The following is a 26567-nucleotide window of genomic DNA, read 5'->3' as shown; positions in this document are numbered from 1 at the left end:
AAAAACACAGACTCATTATTGGAGAGCGCTGGGGGATCAACTCATTATTTTGAAAACTGTTAATAATTGGAAAGAATCAAACATTTATCTTATCTTTCCTGTGGGAATTCAAGAGGAGGGGGAAATTTCTCTTTATAGAAGTTTTCCAGCAGATAAATGAAGAAGGAATGGCATAATTAGAAAATCAACATTTATAACTCCTAATACATTAATGTGTCTAGGTGATGATCAACAATGGCTACTATCCATCATGAAGGGAGAAACAAAGATTGTGTCCTCCTGATCACAGGTGGATTATAAATTCCACCTATTGAAGCAGGCATGCAAAAAAGCCCTTTCAGTCTGAATCTGATCTAGTGTAGAGCTAACTACTAATTTACAGGAAATACAGGAGACATCAAATGACACCACAGAGGCACAAATCCAGATTGTGAGAATTCTCTACAGGACAAAATGACTTGGATTGTTCAACAAATTCAAGAAAAAGAAAAAGAAGAAAATGGAGAGGGAACTTAGGCATTAATAGAGACTTAAGAGACATCAAACAGTTGCAGAGTATGGATTTTATTGGATTCTAATTCAAGAAAACAAACAAAAATTATGAGATAGTTGGGGAAATTTGAATGCTAATGAACAATTCATGAATACTTAATGATTTATAAAGTTAGTGTGATAAGTGGTACTTCTTAAAAAGCAAGAGCTTATCTATCTTGGAATATTTGCAGATGAAATGATATGATAGCTGGAATGCTTATAGGCATTCAATCTTACAGAAGATTGAAACATGCACTGATAATTGTTCAGACTGGGTGATAGATAACTCAGGTATTCATTACCCTAGGATCTTTTCATAAATGTTTGAAATTTTCATAACAAAATTTTAAAGTCAGAAATTATCTGTGAGCCCTTTGTGTGTGTATGTGTGTTTGAGTATGTGTGTTTAATCATCATCCTTGTCAAAACCTATCTACCAAACGCCACCCAGAACAAATTTATAGTCAACAAAGTTGAGTTTACAGAGAGAGGGACCTCTGACTTGTGAATGGACCTCTTTGTTTCACTTGCAACAGAAGAGTGATTTAAGAATGGGTGATGTTCAGAAGGGCAAGAAGATTTTTGTTCAGAATTGTGCCCTAGTGCCATACTGTGGAAAAGGGAGGCAAGCTCCATGGTTTATCTGGGCAAAAGATAAACCAAGGGCCTGACTTGTCTTATGCAGATGCCAACAAGAACAAAGGCATCACCTGGGGAGAGGAGACACTGATGAGTATTTGGAGAACCCCAAGAAGTACCTCCCTGGAATAAAAATGATCTCCACCGGCATTAAGCAGATGAGGGGAAGAGCAGACTTGATAGCTTTTCTCAAAAAAGGTACTAAGGAGTAATAGTTGTCCACTGCCTTATTTACTACAAAACAAAAATATCAGATCCACCTGGACAAGGGTACTCATCATAGTGGAAATAGTTTAATTATTGTTGAACATCTGTTGGTGCCACATGCTATGCTGAGTGATCTGGTGATAGCATTTCTAATCCTCACAACAACCCTGAAAGGCAAATTTTATCCCCATTTTATAGGAACCGAAGTGCTTGAAGAGACCATCTTGTCTCAGGTTGCCTAATTCAAGTCCAGATTTATCTGCCCCAGAAGTCAATATTCTTTGCATTATAGCTTCTTCTATAGGCTCCCAGGTGGCTGAAATTAGATGGAGAAAAGGGGAAAAAGAACAAAAGATACAGATTTAGGCAGGATGCGAGAGAAGGTAGACCAGAGAAAACAGTCCCGAGATCTTCAAGTTAGAACACTGGCTCAGAGAATGAGTCCACCACTGAGGGTAAGAAGAGAGATGGCTGGCAACCAGCTTTTATATAACCAAGGAGTTAAACAAAATTCTAATATAGTTCAACACGTTTGAACTATTTTATTACTAACCCTCTAACTTCTACCAGTATGTTGAAAACATAGAAGATCATCATTGGATAGCCTCTTTTATTTCGTGTCAAATGAAAGAAACAACAAGGAAACAAGATACTTTTTCAAAATTCATTTCAGATAAACCTAGTGATGGTCATTAGGTCATTAATTGTTGTGGTAGAAGGGCCTATTTGAGAAGTTCACCATTTAAGGAAAGTTTGACTTTTTTTTGATATGTTTCCTTTTAAGAGGCGGTGAGAATGCTATAACTCATTTTCTTTCTCTTTTGGTTTTAACTGTTTTGAAGTTCAGAGGAAAATATAATCTAGTTATAGTATTTATATACACTTGGGTTTTTGTTATTTTTTTTCTATAACTTTTGAATTTTCTATCTTTATGCTAGTTTTTGTTATATTTGTTTTGGTTGCATGTGAGGTGTTGCTTACATTTTTGCAACTCTCTTTAAACTTCTTGTAGATAAATTAAAGTTAAAATGAAAACAAATAAATATTTTTGGAAGTGTGAATTTAAATTAAAGTTAAATAAAAAGGCGTCATTTTTCATAGCTTGGAATTTTACCATTTTACCCATTTGGAACTATTCCATAAAGACAGACTCTTTACTTTGTACCACCTTTACCTACACATTTGGTGTTTTTATCATTTCCTGGAAAGGTGAAGAAAGCGGTGCTTGCCCTTCCCTGCATTAAGAAAAGAGTTCCAAAAATAAAATGCTTCTAAAATCAAAGACTGCTAATGCAGTAAAAGATGGGTTTCTTTTGGTTGAATTTATTAGGGTGTTAGCAGTATGGGATTATTTGGGATTGAAAGTTTATAAATCGGTGGTTCTTACTTTGGAGGATCACAAACTCCTTTTGAAAATCTAATAAGAGATATTAGCCCTGTCCTCAGAAAAATGTTCAAATATGTGCCTTGACCTTTTAACTACAATTTCTTGAAGGTACATATACCTCCTGCAAGGGGGGCTGGAATAGACATGACTCTTCTTCACTGCAAAAGCCCTCAATCCTGGCCACCAGACCACCAAGGAGCTACCTCTTTACTATGGATAGTGGAGAGAGCAAGGCAGACACTTCAGTAAGGCTCTCAATACCCAGCTCAAAGCAGTAATGGAACCATGGGCAGATTCTGCTCTTCCCACTCTAAGAGTGTTTCACTATGGCTTTGAAGCAATTCTATTCTGGCCATCAAGTAGTTCTGAAAAATATCTGAGTTGCTATAGCCCTTACAGATTAAGTTTTGTTTATTTGGTTTATATTAATTTCTATCTTGAAGTCTTACAGAGGGGAAAAATCTCTATTAACTCTTTGGATAAGAACTCAATTTTGTCATGTTGCCATAAAATATTTTTATGCTTTATTTCCCCCCACCTTCAGGTGAAGAATTAGGCACACTATTAAAAAGACTTTATTTTTTATAGTGGCCTTGATTATGTTCGTGGCTCCTGGCCTCCTGGGAGCTACAGATCTTCTAACAACTGGAAAAAAAAAAAAAAAGGATTAGTCTCCTGAATGAGAAGGTGAATGTGCATAACTGGTGAGGGTAGAACAAAGGCAGTGAGAGTAATGAGAGAGAGAGATTAGGGTTCAGGTGTGGTGGAACATAATAAGGTGTATCATGGGGATCTTTTTTCTTTTTTTAGCCCATCCCCTGCCCATCTCCCCTCCAGCAGCCTTCAGTTTTTTTCTCTATAGTTAAGGGTCTCTTAGGTTTGCCCCTCTCTCTTTTTTTTGCCCCTTCCCCTATGTTCGTGTGTTTTGTTTCTTACATTCCACATATGAGTGAAATTGTATGGTATTTATCTTTCTCTGACTAATTATTTCACTTAGCATAATACACCCAAACTCCAATCATGTTGTTGCAGATGGCAAGATTTCATTCTTTTTGAGGACTGAGTAAATATTTCATTATAGTATGTATTTTATATGTATATAATATGTGTGTATGTATTATATATAACACATATTCCATTATATATTCCATTATATATAATATGTATTATATATACACATATTATGTACATATAATATATACATTATACACACACACACCCCACATCTTTATCTGTTCATCAGTCAATGGACATTTGGGCTCTTTCTGTAATATGGCTATCGTTGATAGTGCTGCTATTAGCATCAGGGTGCATGTGCCCCTTCAAATCAGTATTTTTTTGTCCTTTGGGTAACTATCTAGTAGCAATTGCTGGGTCATGGGGTAGTTCTATTTTAAAATTTTTGAGGAACCTCCATACTGTTTTCCAGAGTGGCTGCACCAGTTTACACTAACAGTGTAAGAGGATTCCCCTTTCTCTAAGTCCTTGACAACATCTATTGTTCGTGTGTTATTAATTGTAGCCATTCTGACAGGTGTGAGGTAGTATCTCATCATGGTTTTGATTTCTGTTTCCCTGATGATGAGTGATGTTGAGCATCTTTTCATGTGCCTGTTGGCCATCTGGATGTCTTCTTCGGGAAAATGTCTATTCATGTTGTCTGCCCATTTCTTTTTTTTTTTTTTTTAAGATTTTATTTATTTATTTGACAGACAGAGATCACAAGTAGGCAGAGAGGCAGACAGAGAAAGAGGGAGAAGAAGGCTCCCTGCCGAGCAGAGAGCCCGATGTGGGGCTCGATGTGGGGCTTGATCCCAGGACCCTGGGATCATGACCTGAGCCGAAGGCAGAGGCTTAATCCACTGAGCCACCCAGGCGCCCCTGTCTGCCCATTTCTTAACTGGATTGTTTTATAGGTGTTGAGTTTGATAAGTTCTTTATAGATTTTAGATACTAACCCTTTATCAGATATATCTTTAGCAAATATATGCTCCCATTCCATAGGCTGCCTTTTAGTTTTGTTGACTGTTTCCTTCACTATGCAGAAGTCTTTATCTTTTTTTTTTAAAGATTTTATTTATTTATTTGAGAGAGAGAGAGAGAGCACAAGCGACAGAGAGCACAAGTGGGGAGGAGAGGGAGAGGGAGCCTGATGCGGGACTCCATCCCAGGATTCCTGGATCATGACCTGAGCTGAAGGCAGACACCTAACCGACTGAGCTACCCAGGCGCCCCAGAAGTTTTTTTGTTTGTTTTGTTTTGTTTTTATTTATTTATTTGACAGAGAGAGAGATCACAGTAGGCAGGCAGAGAGAGAGGGGGAAACAGGCTCTCCGCTGAGCAGAGAGTCCGATGTGGGGCTCAACCCCAGGAGCCTGAGATCATGACCTGAGCCGAAAGCAGAGGCCTAACCCTCTGAGCCACCCAGGCGCCCCGCCCCAGAAGTTTTTAATCTTGATAAAGTCCCAGTAGTTCATTTTTGCTTTTGTTTCCCTTGCCTCCAGAGACATGTCTAGCAAGAATTGCTGAGGCTGAGGTCAAAGAGGTTACTGCCTGTGTTCTCCTCTAGGATTTTGATGATTTTTATCTCACATTTAGAGCTCTCATCCATTTGGAGTTTATTTTTTGTGTATGGTGTAAGAAAGTGGTCCAGTTTCATTCTTTCACATGTTGCTCTCCAGTTTTCCTAACACCATTTGTTGAAAAGACTCTTTTTTTCCTGCTTTGTCAATGATTAGTTGACCATAGAGTTGTGCGTCCATTTCTGGGTTTTCTATTCTGCTCCATTGGTCCATGTGTCTGTTTTTGTGCGGTACCATACTGTCTTGGTTACTACAGCTTTGTAATACAGCTTGAAGTCCGGCATTGTGATGCCACCAGTTTTGCTTTTCTTTATTTGGTTACTTGGGATCTTTTGTGGTTCTATACAAATTTTAGGAGTGTATTATCCTCTGTGAAAACGTGTCATGGGAATCTTGGGTATAAAGTAACCCAAATCTTTTAGGCTTCCTTGCCTGCAGTTCTTCTCAGTGCGAGCTCTATTAACATTAGAGAAGGGACAATTCTTTGTTTTGTGGAACTGTCCTGCCTAGTGCAGGACAGTAAGCATTCTTGTCTCCTCTCTCCTGCTAAGTATCACTTGCATCCAGTTGCCACTTGCAACCCAGTCACTGTAAATTTTTAAATACCCCTGCATATTTCCAAAGCCCCACTCCTACCCCAAAGATACCACCATGATTGAGGAAACCTTCTAGATATTCTCAATCCCAAGTGGTTTCACACTACCATGACCTACACTGGATAAACTGGATTACTGAAAGTGTTTTTTTTGTTTTTTTTTTTTTAAAGATTTTATTTAGGGGCGCCTGGGTGGCTCAGTGGGTTAAAGCCTCTGCCTTCGGCTCGGGTCATGGTCCCAAGGTCCTGGGATCAAGCCCCGCATTGGGCTCTCTGCTCAGCGGGGAGCCTGCTTCCCTCTCTCTCTCTCTCTGTCTGCCTCTCTGCCTACCTGTGATCTCTGTCTGTCAAATAAATAAATAAAATCTTTAAAAAAAATAAAGATTTTATTTATTTATTTGACAGAGAGAGAGAGAGAGATCACAAGTAGGCAGAGGCAGGCAGAGAGAGGGGGAAGCAGGCTCCCTGCTGAGCAGAGAGCCCAACGTGGGGCTCCATCCCAGGACCCTGAGATCATGACCTGAACCGAAGGCAGAGGCTTAACCCACTGAACCACCCAGGCGCCCCCTGAAAGTGTTTTTACGTTATGGATCATCCTTGCTTTGGAAACAGGTTTGGGGTGTGTGTATGTGTAGCTCAAGGACACGACCTTCCCAGTACTCTCATATAAGAGAGATGGTTGATTCCTTTTACTTCACATTCTTGGTTTCTCTCTGGAGCCTCCCAAGCATGGGGCCACACAAATTTAACCCTCAGCCCCTTTCCCTGTAGATTTGAATTTCAAAGCCATGCTCCCAGAGCTGTAGGGATTTCCTACACCCCAGTCCAAACAGAGCAGCTCTGGTTTGAGCTGTTTTACATTTTGGGATTTGGGGCATGCTTTCATTAAGAAAAAAAGAGTTCTATTGCTTATGTGGATTGAAAAGCCAACAGATTATATGTTTCTAAGTATCTCTTTTGGTTCCAAGTCTTTATAATTACGGCTGTTCCCCAGTCCCATCGTTTGAGCAGAACTTAGAAACTGAGTGGGCTCTAGAGACATTTATACTGTTAAATCACACAGCAGGATATCTCCTCCGTGTCAGACATTGGGTATAGATTATTGCAAATTAGCAGAGCTCATGAGATACTTCAAGGTGAGTTTTCAGTCTGTGAATTACTACTCCTTTGGGTCTACTTGCTGGATTTTTAGTTATACAGAGGTGATATTCCCCTGGACTGTTCCTCAAAAGGACTTTGGGTATTTTGAATGATTCCTGTACTCCAAGCATACACAGACTCCTCTGTTTACCAAAGAGCTTTTGGCATACTTAGATGATGTCATTAAAACAAATCGAACTGGTAGAAGAATTTGTCATGAGAGACAATTAATAATTAGGGTTAATGATTGTTGCCTTGTGTTTTTTTTTTTTTTTTTTTTTTTTTTTGTTTTTGTCCCTGGACATTTATTGCTAATCAGGCGAAGATTTCTCAGTTATTTAGGCCTGGACTTCAGCCAATCCTGTCTGTATCAGGAATAATGTCTGTCATTGTCCCCAAATGTTAGATTTTATCTCCTTCCTTTGTTACATCTTAGATTTGTACTGTATTAATCGGCCAAAACTAACTTGGATCCTGGTGCCAACCCAAGGAACTTTCTCAGCTAGTTGAGAATTCAAGTGTTGATGGAGCACTTAAAATTTGCTAGAAATATTTGATAGAATGAAGGCCTTCTAGGAGATTATACAGTTTTGCCGTGGAGATGAATATACACAGATGAAAAGTAACAGTCTAATGCAAAGTAAATGTAATACAGCACTCAATGGAAAAGTGTATATTCAGTGCCTGAAGCAGCAGCTCTTGACTTTGGCTGCATGTTATAATCATCTGAGGAGGCTGAAAAAATTCTGATGTTCAGAGAATACCCCAAACCAATTAAATCAGAACTTCTGGGGGTGGAACACAACCGCCAGGATATTTTTGTTGTTAATACTCCCTGTGCAATTTCACGTGTGGCTGAAGTTGAGAACCACTAGTCTAAAGGGATGATGAAGACAAGAAAGTCTGTGTAGACAGGAATTTCTGTGGGCAGTAGGAAGAGTTGAGATTGATGCCATCTGGCATTGTGTGGGAAAATCTGGTGTCACAAAGGGGCTAGGAGATCCTATGGATCTTATAAGTATATTTTATTTATTTGTCAGAGAGAGAGAGAGAGAGCACAAGCAAGGGGAGTGGGAAGCAGAGGGAGACCCAGGCTCCCTGCTGAGCAAAGAATCCTATGTGGGACTCCAACCCAGGACTGTGGGATCATGACCTGAGCCAGAGGCAGACACTTAACCGACTGAGCCACCCAGGTGTCCCAATCCTATGGATCTTAAAGCTCCAAGTAAAAGACAATCTCAAACAATTTGGAGAGGAGCTACTGCCAGCTTTGCTACTGGTGTGCAGCAGAGTTCCCAGAGTTCCCAGAGTTTCTTCACTCCCTCTGGTGAAATTAATTGCATTTTGTCTCATTCAGTTCTAGTTTTGTTTGTGTGTAAAATCTTTCTACTCTTTAGTTACTTTGTTGTTTCTCTATAAAATTTTTAATTGTAGTAAAATACACATACTATAAAATTTATTATCTTAACCATCTTAAAGTGTACAGTCCGGTAGTTTTAAGTATATTCACATTGTGCAACGAAATCTCCAGAACTCTTTATCTTGCAAAACTGAAACTCTGTACTCATTAAATGTAAACTTTTCCTTTTTGAGGTAATTATAGCTTTATATGCAATTGTAATGATACAGAGAGATCCCATGTACCCTTTACACAGTTTCTCCCGATGGTAACCCCCTGGGAAATGTGGAGGCCAAGAAAAACAAGACTGTACCTACCTTGAGTCTAGCCCTGACATAAGTACAGCCATCTTGACAAAGCAAAAGCTGGCACCTTGCACCCCCTCTCCACCCGCTCCCCTCCCCTCGGTAGTATGTGTGAACAAATAGTTAACTTGCAGAAATCACAATCCTGCAAGACAGGAGTCTCCCTCAGTTTACAAATGTCCCAGTGCTAAATCTCACTAAGAAGGACGCTTGATAGGAGGAATGTGACATTCCACCAAGAAACTCCCAACTGTCTTCGTGTTAGTGCCTCACTAGAGGGAAAAACGGCCTTGGCTTGGTAATAACCAGGCCTCCAATATCCTGACAGTCTTCTTTACCCTGATAGCCCTTCTGAATATCCCCTTTGTCCTCACCCCCCTCTGAGTCCACACCTACTCTGCCTTTAAAAACTCTGACTGTAGTCTGGTTCAGGATCCAAGTCCCTACTCCGCTGCGTTGGGGATACTTGGGCCCAAGCTTAAGCTTGTCAAATAAACCCTCGTGTGATTGCATTGGTGTTGGCTCCTTGGTGGTCTCTCAGATGCGAAAACTCGGGCATAACAGGAAACCATAGTGCGATATTGCAATCAAGATAGGTTACTCCATCACAAGGATCCCTCATGTTGCCATGCCTACTTCCCTCCCATCTCCATCCCTACCTTAAAATTAGTAAAAGCTCATCTTCTCCATTTGTATAATTTTTGTCATTTTAAGAATGCTATATAGGGGCAACTGGGTGGCTCAGTTGTTAAGCATCTGCCTTCAACTCAGGTCATGATCCCGGGGTCTTGGGATCAAGTCCTGTGTCAGCCTCCCTGGAATCTGCTTCTCCCTCTCCTGCTCCCCCTACTTGTGTTCCTTCTCTTGCTATCTCTCTCTGTCAAATAAATAAATAAAGTCTTAAAAAAAGAAGAAGAATGTTATATAAACAACCATACAGTGTGTGACCTTTCAGGATTAGCTTCTTTTTTTTTTTCAAGATTTTATTTGTTTGACAGAGATCACAAGTAGGCAGAGAGAGGGGAGAAAGCAGGCTCCCTGCTGAGCAGAGAGCCACCCCTTTAGGATGTTTTTTGTTTAATAAACTGCCAAACTGTTTTCCAGGGTGACTTGCACCATTTTACATTCCCAAAAGCAATGGATGAGTAATCCAGTTTCTCTGCATTTTCTGCATTCTCACCAACATTTGATAGTCATTTTTTTTTAAATTTTAGCCATTCTGATAGGTATCTAATTGTGATTTCAATTTGTATTTCCCTAGTGGCTAATAATGTTGGACATCTTTCATGAGCTTATTTGCTCTCTGTATATCCTCTTTGGTGAAATGTCCCTTCATGTCTTTTGACATTTTCTCATCAGACTGGGTTTTTTTACTGTTGAGTTTGAGAGTTTTTTAATATATTCTAGGTAATGGTCCTCTGTTGTGTATGTGGTTTACAAACATTTCCTCCCAATCACTGCTTGTCTTTTCATCCTCATAGCAGGGTCTTTTGAAAAAAAAAAGTATTTAATTTTGATGAAGTCTAATTTATCAGTTTTTCCCTTTTATGGATCATGCTTCTGGAGCCAAATCTTTGACTAGCCCTAGCTCATGAAGAGCTTTTTTTTCTTCCTAAAAGTTCTACACTTCACGTTTAAGTTGTTGATCCACTTTGAGTTAGTTCTTATATAAGGTGTGAAACTAAAGTTGAGAGATTTTTTTGTTTGTTTTTGGGTTTTTTGGCCTATGGGTGTCTGATTTCTTCAGCAAAGTATACTGAAAAAGCTATTCTTTCTTCATTTAATTGCTTCTGTACCTTTGTAAAAAAAAAAAAGTCAGTTTGTCATATTTGTTTGGGTCTATTGCTGGGTTCTTTTTTCTGTTTCATTGGTCTGTATATTTATTCTTCTGCCAATACCACACCATCCTGACACTGTAGTCTTATAAGTCTTAAAAATGAGTAAGCTGATTCTTCCCAGTTAATTCTTTTTTTTCAAAACTTTCTTTAATTTATCTTTTAAAAAATGTTTCTATTAACATATGTATTATTTGCCCCAGAGGCACAGGTCTGTGAATCATCAGTCTTACATAATTCACAGCACTCACCATAGCTCATACCCTCCCTACTGTCCATAACCCAGCCACCTTATCCCTCCCACCCATCCCACTTAATTCTTCTTTTTCAAACTTCATTTTACGTAATCATTCTAGCTCCTTTGCCTTTCCATTTAGCTTTTAGAATAATTTTGTCTATATCCACAAAAAATCTTGCTAGGATTTCTCCTTCACTGTTTTTTTTTATTGTATAAATACACATATAACATAAAGTTCACAATTTTAATCATTCCAAAGTGTACAGTTCAGTAGCATATAATACATTCGAAATGTTTTGCAGCAGTCACCACTATCAAGTTCCAGAATGTTTTCATCTCCCCAAAAAAGAAACTCTGTATCCATTATTCAGTCATTCCCCAACATCTGGCAATGACCAGTCTGCTTCCTGTCTCTATGGATTTGCCTGTTCTGGACATTTCATGTAAATGGAGTCATACAATATGTGATCTTTTGTGTCTGGTTTCTTTCTTTTAGCATAACGTTTTCAAGGTGCATCCATACTGTAGCTGGTATCAGTACCTCATTCCTTCTTATGTCCAAACAATAAGCCATTGTATTTATATACCATAGTTGTTTATCTGTGACTTTATTGATTGACATTTGGGTGGTTTCTACTTTGGCTACTGTTAATAGCATGCTGCTATGAATGTGCATGTATAGGATTTCTTTTGAGTATCTCTTTTCAGTGCTTTGTGGTATAATGTACCTAGGAGTGGAATTATTGGGTCATATATACTATGTTTAACTTTCTGAGGAACTGCCAAACTGTTTTCCACAGCAGCTGAAACATTTTACATTCCCACCAGCAAAGTGTAACTGTTCCAATTTCTCCTCATCCTCATCAGTACTTGTTATTTTCCATAATTGTAGCCAGCCCCAAAGTGTGAAATGGTATCTTATTGAGGTATAGGCTTGCATTTCCCTAATGACCAATGACATTGAGAATCTTTTCATACGCTTGCTGGTTGTTCTGAGTATCTTCTTTGGAGATGTTCTATTCATTTGCTCATTTGAAAATTGGGTTGTTTGTCTTTTTGTTGTTGAAATGTATTCCCTTTACTCTTGAAGGGTATTTTCCCTGGATATAGGAATCTCGGTGGACAATCTTTTCTTTCAGTGTTTGAAAAATTTTGTCCTCCTTCTTCTGGCCTCCTTGATTTCCAATGAGAAATCTGCCATTGTTTTTCCCCTACAAGTAAGGTGTCATTTTTCACTGCTTTCAATATTTTTTGTTTTTAGCCTTCAGTAGTTTGACTATGATGTGTTCTGGCATGACTTGGTTTGGGTTTATCCTCTTTGGGGTTTGCTCAGCTTCTTGAACACATAGGTTTTATCCCTCTGCCAAACTTGAGGAATTTCCAGCCACTATTTCTTTTTGTACTTTTTTCAGTCCTGTCCTTTTTTTCTTCTCCTCCTAGAAATCCAATGATATCATAGATCTGTTGTTATAATCGCACAAGTCCCTGAGACTCTGTTTTTTTTGTTGTTGTTGTTGTTGTTATCTGTTGTCCATGTTGAGTATTTTTTATTGTTCTGTCTTCTAGTTCACAGATTCTTTCCACTGCTCCCTCCATTCTGCTGTTGAACCCATCCACTGAGATGGTTTGGTTTAGTTTGGTTATTGTATTTTTTAGTTCTAAAATTTCCATTTAGCTGTTGTTGTTGTCAGCATCATCGTTGTTGTTGTTCTTTTTTTTTTTTTTCTTTTTTTTAGTTCTTCTTTTTCTTCTTCTATTTCTTTGCTTCTATGTCTTTGCTGAAACTTAATTTCTCTACGGGGACTTTCTAATTTTTTCGTTTGTTTCAAGCATGTTTGTAATTGCTTGTTGAAACATTTTTATGATGACTACTTTAAAATCTTTTTTTTAAAAAGATTTTATTTATTTATTTGACAGAGAGAGATCACAAGCAGGCAGAGAGGCAGGTAGAGAGAGAGGAGGAAGCAGGCTCCCTGCTGAGCAGAGAGACCGATGTGGGGCTCAATCCCAGGACCCTGGGATCATGACCTGACCCAAAGGCAGAGGCTTTAACCCACTGAGCCACCCAGGCACCCCATGCTTTAAAATCTTTGTCAGAGAATTCTAGTATCTGTCATCTAGGTGTAGTCTGTTTTCATTCAGTTGAAGATCTTTCTCATTGGTATTATGAGTGCTATTTTTATTAAAACCTGGACATTTTGAACTCTGGATCCTATTTAAAACTTCTTAGTTGGCTTTCTCTGCTACTACTGTGGCAGAGGAAGTAAATGGGAGTGTCTTATTACAGCCAAGTAGGTGTAGGCTTCCAGTTTCCCCACTCAGCCTCTACTGACACCTGAGGAGTGGGGCTTCTCATTACTGCTTAGGTGAGGGCAGGGGTTTTTCAGCTGCCCATTAGGCTTCCACTGATACCAACCTGCCTGGGAGAAGTAGGAAGGTCTTTTTACTCCTTCCCACATGGTCTCCACTGATAGTAGGGATGGGGTGGGGGTCACCTCGATATCACTGGGTGTTGGTGAAAGTGCTCTTTATCACATCTCCTCTAGAACTAATCCAGCAGAGAAGAGAAGGAACACCTCCTAAAAGGCCTGGTGAAGGTGGATGTCTAGGCATCCCATTCAACCATTACTAGTGTGTGTTGGAGTGAGCAACAGTTCTTTCTCTGGTGTTTGGCTGGAGTGGAGTGGTTATTATCTAGAAGTTTTTTATTTTGCTAGGCTGCCTCTTTCCTGGTCCTTTGGCTAGAAAGAACAGGCTTGCTTTTGTTTTGTTTTGTTTTGTTTTGTTTTGTTTTTTCCTTTGGCTGTCCCCACTGGCATTTCCAGGTTGCTGGCTTCTTCAGCACCACATGTGGGATTTGTGAGACAAAAAGAAAACCCCAGGAAATCACCAATGTGTGGCTCCTTAGCTTCTTTAGGCCCCTAGCTGGTCTGCCTCCTTTTCTCCACCTTTTCAAGTCTCATGTTTGTTTTATGTACAGTGTCCAAGCTTTTTAGTTATATTAGCAGGAGGAATAGGGAAAAGTACAACTACTCAATCTTCCCTGATCCATATTCTTTTATTCACTTGTTTATTTGGTTTTCCATTTGATTGTGAGCTCTTTTTTTAAAAAAGTTTATTTAATTAATCTCTATACCCAATGTGGAGCTCAAACTCAATAACCCCAAGATCAAGAATTGCATGCTCTTCTGACTGAACTAGCCAAGTGCCCCCTGATTACGAGCTCATTAAGTATATTTTGTGACTTCAATGCCTAGTCTGGCATATGATCTACAAACATATGGAAAAAGGAAAAAAGAAAATAGAAGATGGAGTGAAGTGAAGGAATTGCACTCCTCCCCCATCTTCCCTTAGGTGTGTGATGCCAGAAGAGGAGGAGGCTTAATCCTGTCCTCTGAATGATGAGGCCTCTCCTGGTATTTTGATGTTGAGAAGGGTGACTAGCTCCCAGAGCTTGTACTTTCTTTCCTAGGTTCTCATGTGTTGCCAAAAATTACCAGCAGGTGACAGAAAAATAGATGACAATGGACTGTTATTGACTGAATAATAAGGTTGATTTCCTCTGATATAGAGCAATAAATTCTACTATCCTACCCACCCCTGGTACAATTCCAAAATGCTGAAAGTTAGTTACTTTTTTTCCATCCTTGGGGTACAGATTGTTGTTCAGTGGGAACAGAGCTGGAGTAAAAAGAAATGGCCTCTGTTAGTCTCCATGGTGACATGTGACAATGGGATTACTGGTTTTTGTGAAAATAAACATCTGGCATTTAGTAACAAATTTCTGGCATTTAAACCCACAAGAAGGTGGAGATTGGAAGTCAGGAGGATGAATACTTTTCTTAAACAATATTTTAACATTGATACTTTAAAAACAAAGCAGAAGAACATAAAACCCCACAAATTCCCCATGTCCTACCATCCATTCTTCTGTTAGGCCCTGCTGATATGCACACATCATTAGTGATTCAATATTTAAATTCACTTTTTCATTCATTATCGAAATTATTTTTTGATGTTAATGTGGAGGGGGATTGCTTTTAAAAATTTCGGTTTGAACACATGTCAAAGTTCGTAACATTGGGATCTTCTGATTAAAAAAAAAAAAAAAAAGCCCGAGTGGAGGCTTTTGATTGTTTCATTCTTGTTTTTCTCAATTTTTTGTTTTAAAAATTTTTACAAAAAACTCGAAAGAATAAAATAATGAGCACTCAATTACCCCTCACGTAGATTCATTGTCGATATTTTGTTACATTTGCTTTCTTTTTTCTCATATAGTCAAAAAAATTTAATTTGCATACACTGGTGGGTATGGTTTTAAATGTTCCTTCAGTGGAAGCATGCACCCCATTTCTTTTTTCCTTCTTACTCCCACTCTCCTTTCTTCATATTAAAAAATTTAAAAGCTCCATACCCCTGCCTTTCTCTTAGTCTCCCACCAGAGTTAAGCTCAGGTCCTGCTGACCACCAAGGACCGGTAGGCCCAGTGACTTTCACGTGACTGCAGTATTTGTTTTGGCAAGCAGAATTTGGTCTTAGTTCATAGACAAAAAAAAGCTGCAATAGGATCAATATCTCCGAACGTTGGTCACACCACGACCTTTATATTTCTTAAGGAAAAGTTTCGGTTCACCTGGGCAAAGCTCCAGCTAAAGGTCGTTACTTTTCTCCTGATCACAGTTCAGGAAATCAGGGCAACTATCTGAAGCTGAGAGCTTCTTTTCTGTCTCCGTCTCCTCCTATTATTTATCTCTGGTCTTGGGGACTGTGATCGTGCATTTCTGATCATCCCTCAGCTCTGGGTGCCAGGCTTCCGGGTTCTTTGGCGGGTTTACTAACTTCAAAAAAGAAATGCGAAGGAGTCAATTCCACCTGACGAAGGTCCAGTTTTCAGGAATCTCAAAACCCAAGGCAGTTGGAACGATATACAGAATTTAGGTAGAAACATACATTCAGAATCATATAATTCCTACCAGAAGATTTCTTCAACTTCCCTGGTGGTCTAGTGGTTAGGATTCGGCGCTCTCACCGCCGCGGCCCGGGTTCGATTCCCGGTCAGGGAAAAGTTGTTTTTTAAATTTTTTAAAATTATTCCACAGAATCCTTTTTATGATTAACATCGTTTCTCCTAGTCAGTTCCCCGACTCGCCAAAGCTGAAATACAGAAGTGCAGAGATATACAAAGTAAAAATTGCTCTCCAACCTATTAACTGTTGATGTCCAGTTTAAAAAAAAACAGAATTGGAATTATGCTATTCATACTATTTTATTTCCAGCTATTTTTAAAGTTAATATATTTCCAACAATTGTCAATGGAAATAAATGCTCTTCACTAACATAGTATTTTCTTTCAATTTAATTTAGTTCTTAAAAGGGTAGTGTATTTATTTACATGGCTTAGGATTCAAATATGCAAAGGCTATAACTGACAAACTTAATTTTTATCTCTGCCATATATTTTCCCTCTAAGAAGGCAACCAATGTTACATTTCATATCTTATGCAAACAAGTACATGCACACATACTTATATATTTAAATATACTCCCCCTTGCACAAATGGTAGCAATCTATACACGTTTTTTGGTACGCTTTGCCTTTTTTACTTAACAATGTATTTTAGAACTATATTAGATTATACATCAAGTTTAGACATGAAGAGTTTCCTCATTCTTCCTTATGGCACATAGTATTCTACTGTATTGATATTCCATAATTAATTGAACCAACTTCCTTTCGATGGACAGGTTATTTCTAATCCTTTGCTACTACAAACAATGCCCCCATAAACAATCTACCTTAATGTATTTACCTTAATGCATTTGCCCTATGAAAGTACTCTGAAATGCCTAATAACTTCATCAGGGGAGCCTTAACTTCCTGACTGGATTTGAGACACCTCCTTCAAATCACAATTGAAAAAATCAGAATTGATTTTTAAAACCTGTGAATCAATAAGAAACTACTATAGAATTTTTAATATAACCATAGGAGAAATCATAGAGCGCTGTCTTGTCTGGCTTGGTGTTAGAAATCTCTCTTAATATGAATGTCAGATAAAGAATTGTGTGACCGGAACTGGATAGTTACTCCTCATAGGGAAAACAATCCAAAACTGAAGAGGGTTGGCGTTGGTGGTATAGTGGTGAGCATAGCTGCCTTCCAAGCAGTTGACCCGGGTTCGATTCCCGGCCAACGCAACATTCCTTCAAATTTTCTCCCCTGAAACTTTTAAATAGTTCAATTCAGTGAACCACCAGGGAAGGAAAGGATTTTGAGACTCTCAGTTCCGTGGTGAATCTATCTTAAAAGAGACCCTCTGGGGTTTTTGTAGCTGCACCCTGAGCCAAACCCGTGTGCTGGGTTCCGGCGCTGGCCTCGCGCCAGTATATAACTATCCTTTTGGGGTCTTTAGGGAATTTTTTCGGGGGGTCTGAAATAGAGGCTGCTCGGATTTGATTTTCTAAATCCTCGGATGCGGTTCTGGTTTACTGAGGAATCAGAATAAGGACGTCAGTACAAATCCCGCAGTTCCCGGAGAGACCCCTGTCACTTGGAACGGTGTCTAGCAAGAAGAAACGTAAAAGAGGGCCTTCGACCAGCTCCGCTTCTATCCGGGCTCCACCACTCCAGGGACAGAAACCTCAATTCCAGGGTACAAGCTGGAAATGGAAGGGAGAGAAGCGGCATGAGGAAGAGCGATCCGCGATGGTCCCCGGCCGCAGTCCGCTGCCCAGCGAAAGGGCGATGCTGGCGCCTGCAGGCGGGATTTAGCCCAGAACCAGATTCAGGGGTCAAGACTTCGAGGTTGAGGAGTGGAAAGGTTTGGTGTTTTTATTGCTGCAAATCACTTGAACGGGGCGAATAAAACGGCTGCAGAGGGTACGCATTCCTATTCCAAAAGGCGTAAAATAAAACTGCATTGCGTCGCCTGGCAGGTGGCGCGCCGTGATCGTATAGTGGTTAGTACTCTGCGTTGTGGCCGCAGCAACCTCGGTTCGAATCCGAGTCACGGCATGTGATGGTGACCTGGTTTTTTTCTTGTTTTTTTTTTTTTGTTTGTTTTTTTTTTTTTCCCCCCCCAATTAATAAAGTCTTTTAAAGGGCATGAAAAAAGCTTAATTCTCTTTTCGTTCTAAGCTTCTCGCAGAAGTGCTGTCCACAAACTGGGTGAATTGTTTCTGTTCAGCTCCTTACCCCGCTCGGCCCCCCTAAAGCAAACAACCCAAGCGGCTCTGACACTCGCGCACTTCAGGGCGGTCTGGGGAGCATCGGAGCTGCCACCAAGGCTGCAAAGGTGAGAACCCTGTGCTTCTGACTCTGGAACTCACCGCCTGTACCGTACATTGGAGAAATGAAAGTTGGGAGAGTGGAATGAAATCCCCTAGGGCTCTGACTCCCATCTGACTTGAAATCTCGCTAGGACGTTTACGCGTAACAAATAGGGTCTTTTACTTAAGCCACACAAAATTTTAGTATTTAAATGCGTGCCCCCAGTGACACGTCCCTCAGCCACGCTTCCTCCCACCACCGTGGTCGTCACGGTTTAGGAAAAGAAGGAAACATGGGGCGCCTGGGTGGCTCAGTGGGTTAAGCCTCTGCCTTCAGGAAAAGAAGGAAGCAGGGGCTGGAGCACCAAGGTCCCGGGAGAGCAAGTCCCCAGGCCCCCACTTGCTCCCCCGGCTGTTTGCGACTCTCATCCGGGTTCCCTCGCGCTCTTTAGTCTCCTCAGCAGTTCCGCAAGCCAGACACCGTGCTATCAAAATGATCCGATCCACGCGGACTTTGCGGAAACATGGAGGTTTTAGGACTCCGGATTCCACGTTCTCTGGAAGGCTGCCTGGCCCCACGCAGTCCTCGCCACTCTCTCGGAGCCCCGGTCGTAGTAGTAAAAAGCTACTGTTATGTTCACAATCCCGAGATCTCTTTCACTGTCACTAGTGTGTATCTAGACTATACAGTCTGTCTCTTGAAAGAAATGATATCTTTAAGAGAAACCCCAAGCCGCCAGCGCCCGGCTAGCTCAGTCGGTAGAGCATGAGACTCTTAATCTCAGGGTCGTGGGTTCGAGCCCCACGTTGGGCGTACAGATGTTTTTTTCTCCGCGGTTTCTATGAAATCCTCTCTAGGCAACCAACAATTGTGAATTTGTAATTAGCCACTGCGGCCACTTTTGTTTTAAACTTCGGTAACAACTTCCAGAATATCTTCTATTCTCTCCAAATTGAACACAAATTAATCCGAACCGGGGACCCTGGTCTTTGAGACCAAGGGTCCCTGACCTTCCAACTGAGGGGCGGGAGGAGCTTCTCCCGAGGGGAAGGTGACACTAGTCGGGGCAGCTCCGAGTCCTGATCCGCGGGGCCCCCCTCCGCCCTACCGCGACTCTGCTCCACCGAGAAGACGCCTTAGGACCAGACGGGACCGGATGGAAACACTCTCTTCTGCTTGGTGGGGTTTTTTGAAGGACTTCTTAGCTAGTTAAAATGTTCTTCGCTAGGTGCCAAGGAACATGTTTTTGCTTTTCAGGTTTTGAAGCGTTCATCAGCTGCAAACGGCTGTAAAATACAACTCATTTACTAAGATCCCGGAGGCGGAGTGGAAAGGAGAGTGCCCCGGAAAAGGATCTGGGGAGGCGGAGCAGGGACTGGGAAGAGCCGCAGACGGGCAGGCGTGGCCGGGGCGAGGGCGAGGCGCAGGCGCCAGCTTGCAGGCGGGGAGTGCCCGCCGCACTCCGCTGGCTGCGTGGGGCGGGGTGGGGGCGGCCTACTGCGCTGCGCCCACCGGCTTTGAGGTAGTTATTGATCCAATGGAGAACTTGATTCTTCTTGGGGAAAGCCTGAACTTGTTTGCGCTGTATTTGTCCCGTCCGAGTCTCCTTTCAGTGTTGGAATGGGTGGTCCGGCTTAAGTTTTCAAGGCGAGTGGCAGCCAAGTTTGGCACAGGTCTGGAGGCTTCTCCTCAAGGGCGAGGACACTTAACTCCTTATGCAAGTCGTCCGCCTCCCTTCCCTAAGGATCCTTTAACAGTCCTTTTTTTTTTTTTTAAAGTTTGTAAATATGTTTCAGCCTCCCACCAACCCTCTCCGAGATGATCAATACATTAGGCCAGTTATTCTCAAAGTGTAGTGCCAGGACAAACATGAGCTTCACCTGGAAACTTGTGAGATATGGAGATTCTCCAGCCCTACCTCAGACCTGCGGAATCAGAAACCATGTGCTGGCCCAAAAACCTGTGATTTAAGCTCTGTAGGTGATTTAGGTAAATGGTCGAGTTCAGGAACCACTGCCTCAGGACCTCCTTCCCTGTCAACCAAGATATACTATGTTCTTGGCTGGGAGACTCAATGTCACAAAGGTAACATCTCTCCTTAATTTGCTGTCTGAAGTTAACATGGTTTTCATAAGAATATCGAAACGTTTTTTAGAATTCAAACTGGACAATATAATTTTAAAGTTTAAATGGAAAAGTAACAAGCAGAAATACTCAGGGAGGGGCGCCTGGGTGGCTCAGTTGTTAAGCATCTGCCTTTGGCTCAGGTCATGATCTTGGGGTCCTGGGATCCAACCCAACTTCTGGAGCCCTGCTGGGTGGGGAGCCTGCTTCTCCCTCTCCTGCTCCCCCTGCTTGTGTTCTCTTTCTTGCTGGCTCTATCAAATAACTAAATAAAATCTCAAAAATAAAGAAACGAAATACTCGAAGATCTTTTTCAAGGAAATTCTTTCTTTTAAGGAGAGCAATAGGAAGGACCAATCCTATGAAAAATTGTAGTAATTAAGAATATAGTAAGATATCATGCATGAGTCAACAGTAATAAATGGCACAAGAATCCGGATATATACCAAAAGACATAAAGAAATGTAATACATTAGAAAGAGGGTCTTGAACCAATAATTCAAATGAGCAGTTTTGAACAAATAGGTGTCTAGGGAAAAATAATGGTCAGTGAATACCATGCTCTTTACATAAGGGTAAATCCTAAATCAACCAAAGATTTAAATAACAATAAAGAGGAACATAAAAGTTCTTGTGGAAATATGAAACAATTATTATCTTGGTGTGTATGTGAAAAAAGGTGTTCTACAACATAAACTCTCAAGTCGTGAGAGAAAGTATCAATGAATCTGACTAGGTGAATCAAGTGATATCTGGCTAAGTCAAATCCAAACACAACAAATTTGAGAAAATATTTGCAATTCACATTGTGTTAAAAATCCTCCATTTTAAGTTTGTGCTTTGGTGGTTAATGTCCTCCTCACTGCCCTAATTGTGAACTCACACCCCAAAACAGCTGAAACCCCTTGATAACAAACCCAACACATAGATTCACAGAACACACATATATACAAAAGGCTAATTTCCCTAATATTTACAGAACTACAAACCAACAAGAAATAAGCCAACAACCCTCCCCAAATAGCAAACATATAAAGAATAGAAAATACACATTTCTATTGCTCATAAGGAAAGATAGTCAACATTCAAGGTTGCTATTAACGAAAGCAATGCAATTTGAAACAACACTGAATTAACACTTTTGACCTATAAGAAATGCTGTAATTTTTTAAAGTTTAGCATGTTGGAGAGGTTAAATATGAAAGGGTAAGTTGGTCCAAGTTCTAGAGGGTGCCCTTTTAACAACATCTATCAATAATCAAATAAACTTTTTATTTACTTTTTTTATTCTTTTTAAAGATTTTATTTATTCTTTTGACAGAGAGAGATCACAAGCAGGCAGAGAGGCAGGCAGGCAGAGAGGAGGAAGCAGGCCCCTGGCCAAGCAGAGAGCCGGATGCAGGGCTCATCCCAGGACCCAGGATCATGACCCGAGCTGAAGGCAGAGGCTTTAACCCACTGAGCGACCCAGGTGCCCCTTTATTTACTTTTTAAAATCCACATTTAGAAATTTATCCCATTATCCCCACACATGTGAAATTAAACATATTCAAGGTTACTCATGGAGCATTTTTCATTAAGTAATTAAGACTGGAAACCTCTCTAAATTTCCACCATTTGGGGGTGGGTAACTACATTTGCAACTATACAGTGAAATACGGTTCAGCTAGCTGTAAAAAGAACGAGGAAGCTCCTGATATTCCAATATGGTTTGACTGAACAGAAATGGTGGTTAATATTTTGCAGCTCCTCCCATCAGGAGGTGGAGCTTATTTGTCCACCGGTCTGTATCTAGGACTGGCTCTGTGACTTGCTTTGGCCAATGCTGGTGCCTTAGCAAACCTGAGGAAAAGCTCAGGCTTGAAAAATGCACATTGGGGCTTAACCTCCTTTTGCTGCACTTGGAATCCTGAGGCCATAATCTGAAGACCCTCAAGCTGGTCTGCTGGACAGATCACAAGGAGAAAAAGATCCATCCAGTTCTTCTAGTCAATTCAGCTGTGCCCCAGACAGGTGACTGAGCCATCCTACACCAACCAGCCCCAAATGAGTTGGCCCAGAAGAGAAAAACTTCCAACTCACAGAAGCCCTAAAAAATCATAAATTATTGTTATTTTAAGTCAGTAAGTTTGGGATGGTTTGTTATACAGCAAAAGCTAACTTAAATTCAGTGAGACATAAATCAAGTGAAGATTCCAAAGGAACAGTCTTATAATGTGCAATCATTTGTATCAAAGTGGTAATGGTGGTTCCAAGAGATAGACACTTTTACTTGTATATACATAAACATCTCTGGAGTGATACACAAGAAATCCAAACTCCCCCACTGAAAGGGTCCATTAGGTGCCCAGTATAGTGGGTAAAAATAGATCAGCTTGGAAACAGTAGGGACAAAGAGGAAATCCTGAAAGCTTTTGGGAAGGGGAGTGAGAGAACAGTTTAATGTCAACAGCCAAGAATTAGAATGGCATCTGCCTTCTCTACAGTGTCAATGGGCTCCAGTGTATAACCATCAGGAACAAACTTGTACTCAAACAAAGTTGGATTTTTGGCTTCTCGCAACAAAAGAGATAACATACTTCGTGGGGAACTGTGGGGCAATTCTACCTTTGGAAATCTTAGTACTTTTTATTCCAAAAGTGGGAGGAGTGGAACAGAGCCAAATGTGAAATTGGCGAAGAAGCAACAGTTACTGTTAGTTGGTCATTTTTTGTGGTTTGGACTGCATTCTGTTCATGCTCAAACACGATCATCGTAGGAATGCTTGCCACACTGACCCCATTTTTGGCCAGCGTTTTGACTTGTCTGCTTGGTGCTCATTCTAGTGTTATGTTCTTCAGAAGCTGCCCCCGCCCCCACAGATTACTGTACGTGTCTTGTGATCACAGAGGAGACAAAAGCACCAAGATTTCGGTACGGCCTCCAGCAGGTCCATTAAGATACAAACTTCGGTAACATGGTTTTGGCCTCCTGGTGCACAGATGGGTCTGTTAATATTAGCTATTAATCACATTTGCGTGTACACTTAGATCTCACTGTTATGCTCTTCCTCAGGTCCTACCTCCTCACACAATTTATGAGTTAAGGTCTGGATTTTTGTGGAGAATAGCTGAGCAGCTGACTGGATCATGGTCCAGTCCTCCCCGCCAGTAAGTTACCCAATATAAAAACTCTCTGTCAATTGCTTCTCTCATTTGTTTCCCCATCTCAAAGTGCCTTCTCAGTTCAGGGGATGTCAAGCATCCTCGATGTTCCTCTGCCTTCAGACAATCATGTAGTAGTTCTTCTTTTCCTCTTTCTTTTGTTTCATCATGATTAGAGAGTGGTTTCGTCTGATGTTGGTGTTCTGGGAAATATTTTAGTTTTAACAGGAGAACATCACAGCCCAGGTGTTTCAGTCAGGCTGGCTCTAAGCTGACAGCAGTGAAGAGCTGTTTTTTCTTCCCTAACAGCAACTCTAGGAAATAGGAAACAATGAAGCAGTGCTTTGAAAAATCTGAGGGAAAGTGATTTCAACCTAAAATTCTCTATTTAGTAAAAATATCAATTAATGGATATGGATCTAATAGACATTTTCAGACATGCAGTGTCTCAAAGAGTTTAGTTCTTTAAGCAATTCTCTATAGAAGTTATTGGAGGATATACACCATTAACAGGAAGGAAGGAAGGAAGGAAGGAAGGAAGGAAGGAAGGAAGGAAGGTGACCTAATAAAAGAAAGAAGCAATGGAAACCCCAAGATAATGGTAAAGAGAGGTATTATGATGACAGCAGTAGGGAAGGCCTATAGGTAAAGTGGTCTAGACGGGAGGAGATTGGAATGTGCCAGGAGAGAGTTCTTGAAAAAGGTTTAAGGGGCACCTGGGTGGCTCAGTGGGTTAAAGCCTCTGCCTTTGGCTCAGGTGATGATCTCAGGGTCTTGGGATCAAGCCCCATATCGGGCTCTCTGCTCAGCGGGGAGCCTGCTTTCCCCTCTCTCTCTGCCTGCCTCTCTGCCTACTTGTGATCTCTGTCAAATAAATAAGTAAAATCTTAAAAAAAAATCAGTAAATAAAAAATAAAAATGAGTTCTCTGGAGAAGTGGAACCAACAGAAGATGTATTTATATACATAACTAGGACATAAATATGTGTGTATATAAAATATTTATCTATTGAGAGAGAAAGAGAAACTTTTATTTTAAGGAATTAGCTCACATGATTGTGGAGGCTGGTAAATCCAAAATCTTCAAGATATGCCAGCAGGCTGGAGACCCAGGGAAGAGTTGATATTGTAGTTCTAACCTTGAGGCAGGATCTGGAGGCAGAATTCCTCCCTCCTTGGAGGAACCTTGATTTTTTTCCCCTCAGGCCTTCAATTGTTTAGATGAGCCACTCTCTCATTATGGAGAGTAATCTGTTTTACACAAAGTCTACTGATTTACATATTAATCTTTTTTTAAAAAAAGATTTTATTTATTTATTTATTTGACAGATAGAAATCACAAGTAGGCGGAGAGGCAGGCAGAGAGAGAGAGGAGGAGGCAGGTTCCCTGCTGAGCAGAGAGCCCGATGTGGGGCTCGATCCCAGGACACTGGGACCATGACCTGAGCCGAAGGCAGAGGCTTTAACCCACTGAGCCACCCAGGCGCCCCTACATATTAATCTTATCTATAAAATACCCTCACAAGAACATCTAGATGATGTTTGACCAAATTATCTGGGTACCATGGCCTAGCCAAGCTGACACATCAAATTAATCATCACAGTTGGGAAGATAGGGAAGTGGGAAAGTGTGTGTGTGTGCACACGTACACACACAGTGGTAATTGTAGAGGGAGTAGGTAGAAGAGAGATGAAGTACCTAAAACTAGAAAATGAAGAATTAACAATATTTGTTTTCAGAGATGGAAATAGCCAATCTGATTAAAAGAATTAAAGTCAAGGTGCTAACCAGAGATGCGGTGACCTCCAAAGCTTTTGTGGCATGTTCTCTGAGGCTCTCCAAAGGCCAGCGCTGCTGAGGATTAGGGGGGTTTCCTGGAACTTCCCAGCTCAAGATTCCCGGGCCCCATGAAGGGAATGTATGCTGTGGTATCCCAGCAGTAGCAACAATGGAGACCTATGACTAGGCCTGATGGGGCAAGAGGAGAGAGATGTTTCTGGAAGCTGGAAAAGCCGTAATTGTAGCTCAGTGCCACCAAAAAACAGCTGTGGCTTTGAGGCGTAGCAAAGAACACAGTCACTGTCAGCCTGCAGAAAATAATTACCCTGACCTCATATTCTGCCCACCCTGCCCACCCCAATCAATTGCAGCCCATGGGCCACAGCTAACAGGAAGCTGAGGTGGGAAGCCCTTTCTGGCAGTTCAAAAAGATGAACTTTCCAGGGCGTAGAGTAAGGTAGGCTATGGTGAGAATGGATCTGGAGCAACAAATGCAGAATACCAAGCAAAGATGGCCTTTACATTCTTGAGGTTTTTAAACAAGTTACTAGACTTTAGTTCTTAAGAGTACTTTTAGGTTTACAGAAAAACTGAACAGAGAGTACAGAGTTCCCATACACTCCCTCTCCTCCACCCCCAACACTGGTTTGGTGCGTTCGTTGCAACTGAAGGAGTTCTGATACATTACTGCTAACCGAAGTCATAATTTTCATTAGGATTCATGCTTTGTGTGGTACAGTTCTACATTTCTGAGATTTTCACTGTAAAATAATTTCATCATTAGCTGCATTTTCGTATCAAATTTTTTCAAAAAGATTTTGCATTTCCTGAATTATCTCACAGACTTGAGCATATCTGCTTGTTGTCTTTAGACCTGTGTGATGTGTGGACTGGAGCTGTGTAAGTATTTGGTTCAATCTTTCTTTCCCCCAGACCATTATAGACCCTGTAAGGGCCTACTTAGCCAGAGCGAGCCATTTTGTTGTTTATGTAGTAAATTTAGATTGAACCTGCCCCTTCCCCCCAAGAGGAAAGAGCTTAGAAACAGAACTGGTGAAATACGGCCAAATAGCCCCAATAACGGAGCACAGATACCAGGACATGTCAGGCTGGGCAAAAATAACAGAGCCCAGATACAAGGACGTGTCCGGCCAGGTGGAAACGTCCAATCAATGAAAGCGCACGTATTACCTCCCTACCCGCCAAGGATGAGCCAAGCCAGGTGGAGACATCCAATCAGGAAAGCACCTCCCTAACCATCCAAGAATGTGGGCCCTGCCTTTTGGGCGCCAATTCTGACCAGAGTGATAGGCTAGTTCAAATAGCTACTATAGGGTGAATTGTAATTCAGTTGGCCACCTGTATGTGGCCAGGCTCAACCACATGGCCT

General features: G+C 41.0%; 4 non-coding genes and 1 pseudogene across 4 annotated transcripts; all 5 read left to right on the top strand.

The window, feature by feature from the left end:
- Positions 1 to 1085: 1085 nt before the first annotated feature.
- On the top strand, positions 1086 to 1443 carry LOC125097921 (cytochrome c-like; annotated as a pseudogene).
- A 14409-nt stretch (positions 1444 to 15852) lies between these two features.
- Positions 15853 to 15924, top strand: TRNAE-CUC (transfer RNA glutamic acid (anticodon CUC)). The gene has a single exon. It is a non-coding gene; the product is annotated as a tRNA-Glu (tRNA).
- Positions 15925 to 16987: 1063 nt separating this feature from the next.
- On the top strand, positions 16988 to 17059 carry TRNAG-UCC (transfer RNA glycine (anticodon UCC)). Its single transcript has one exon. It is a non-coding gene; the product is annotated as a tRNA-Gly (tRNA).
- Positions 17060 to 17804: 745 nt separating this feature from the next.
- On the top strand, positions 17805 to 17876 carry TRNAH-GUG (transfer RNA histidin (anticodon GUG)). The gene has a single exon. It is a non-coding gene; the product is annotated as a tRNA-His (tRNA).
- Positions 17877 to 18871: 995 nt separating this feature from the next.
- On the top strand, positions 18872 to 18944 carry TRNAK-CUU (transfer RNA lysine (anticodon CUU)). Its single transcript has one exon. It is a non-coding gene; the product is annotated as a tRNA-Lys (tRNA).
- The last annotated feature ends 7623 nt before the right edge of the window (positions 18945 to 26567 follow it).

The sequence above is a fragment of the Lutra lutra genome, chromosome 4 (genome assembly GCF_902655055.1).
Source record: "Lutra lutra chromosome 4, mLutLut1.2, whole genome shotgun sequence".
Classification (NCBI taxonomy): domain Eukaryota; kingdom Metazoa; phylum Chordata; class Mammalia; order Carnivora; family Mustelidae; genus Lutra; species Lutra lutra.
Note: the sequence above shows the minus strand (reverse complement) of the source record. Positions and strands in the feature narration are given on the sequence as shown.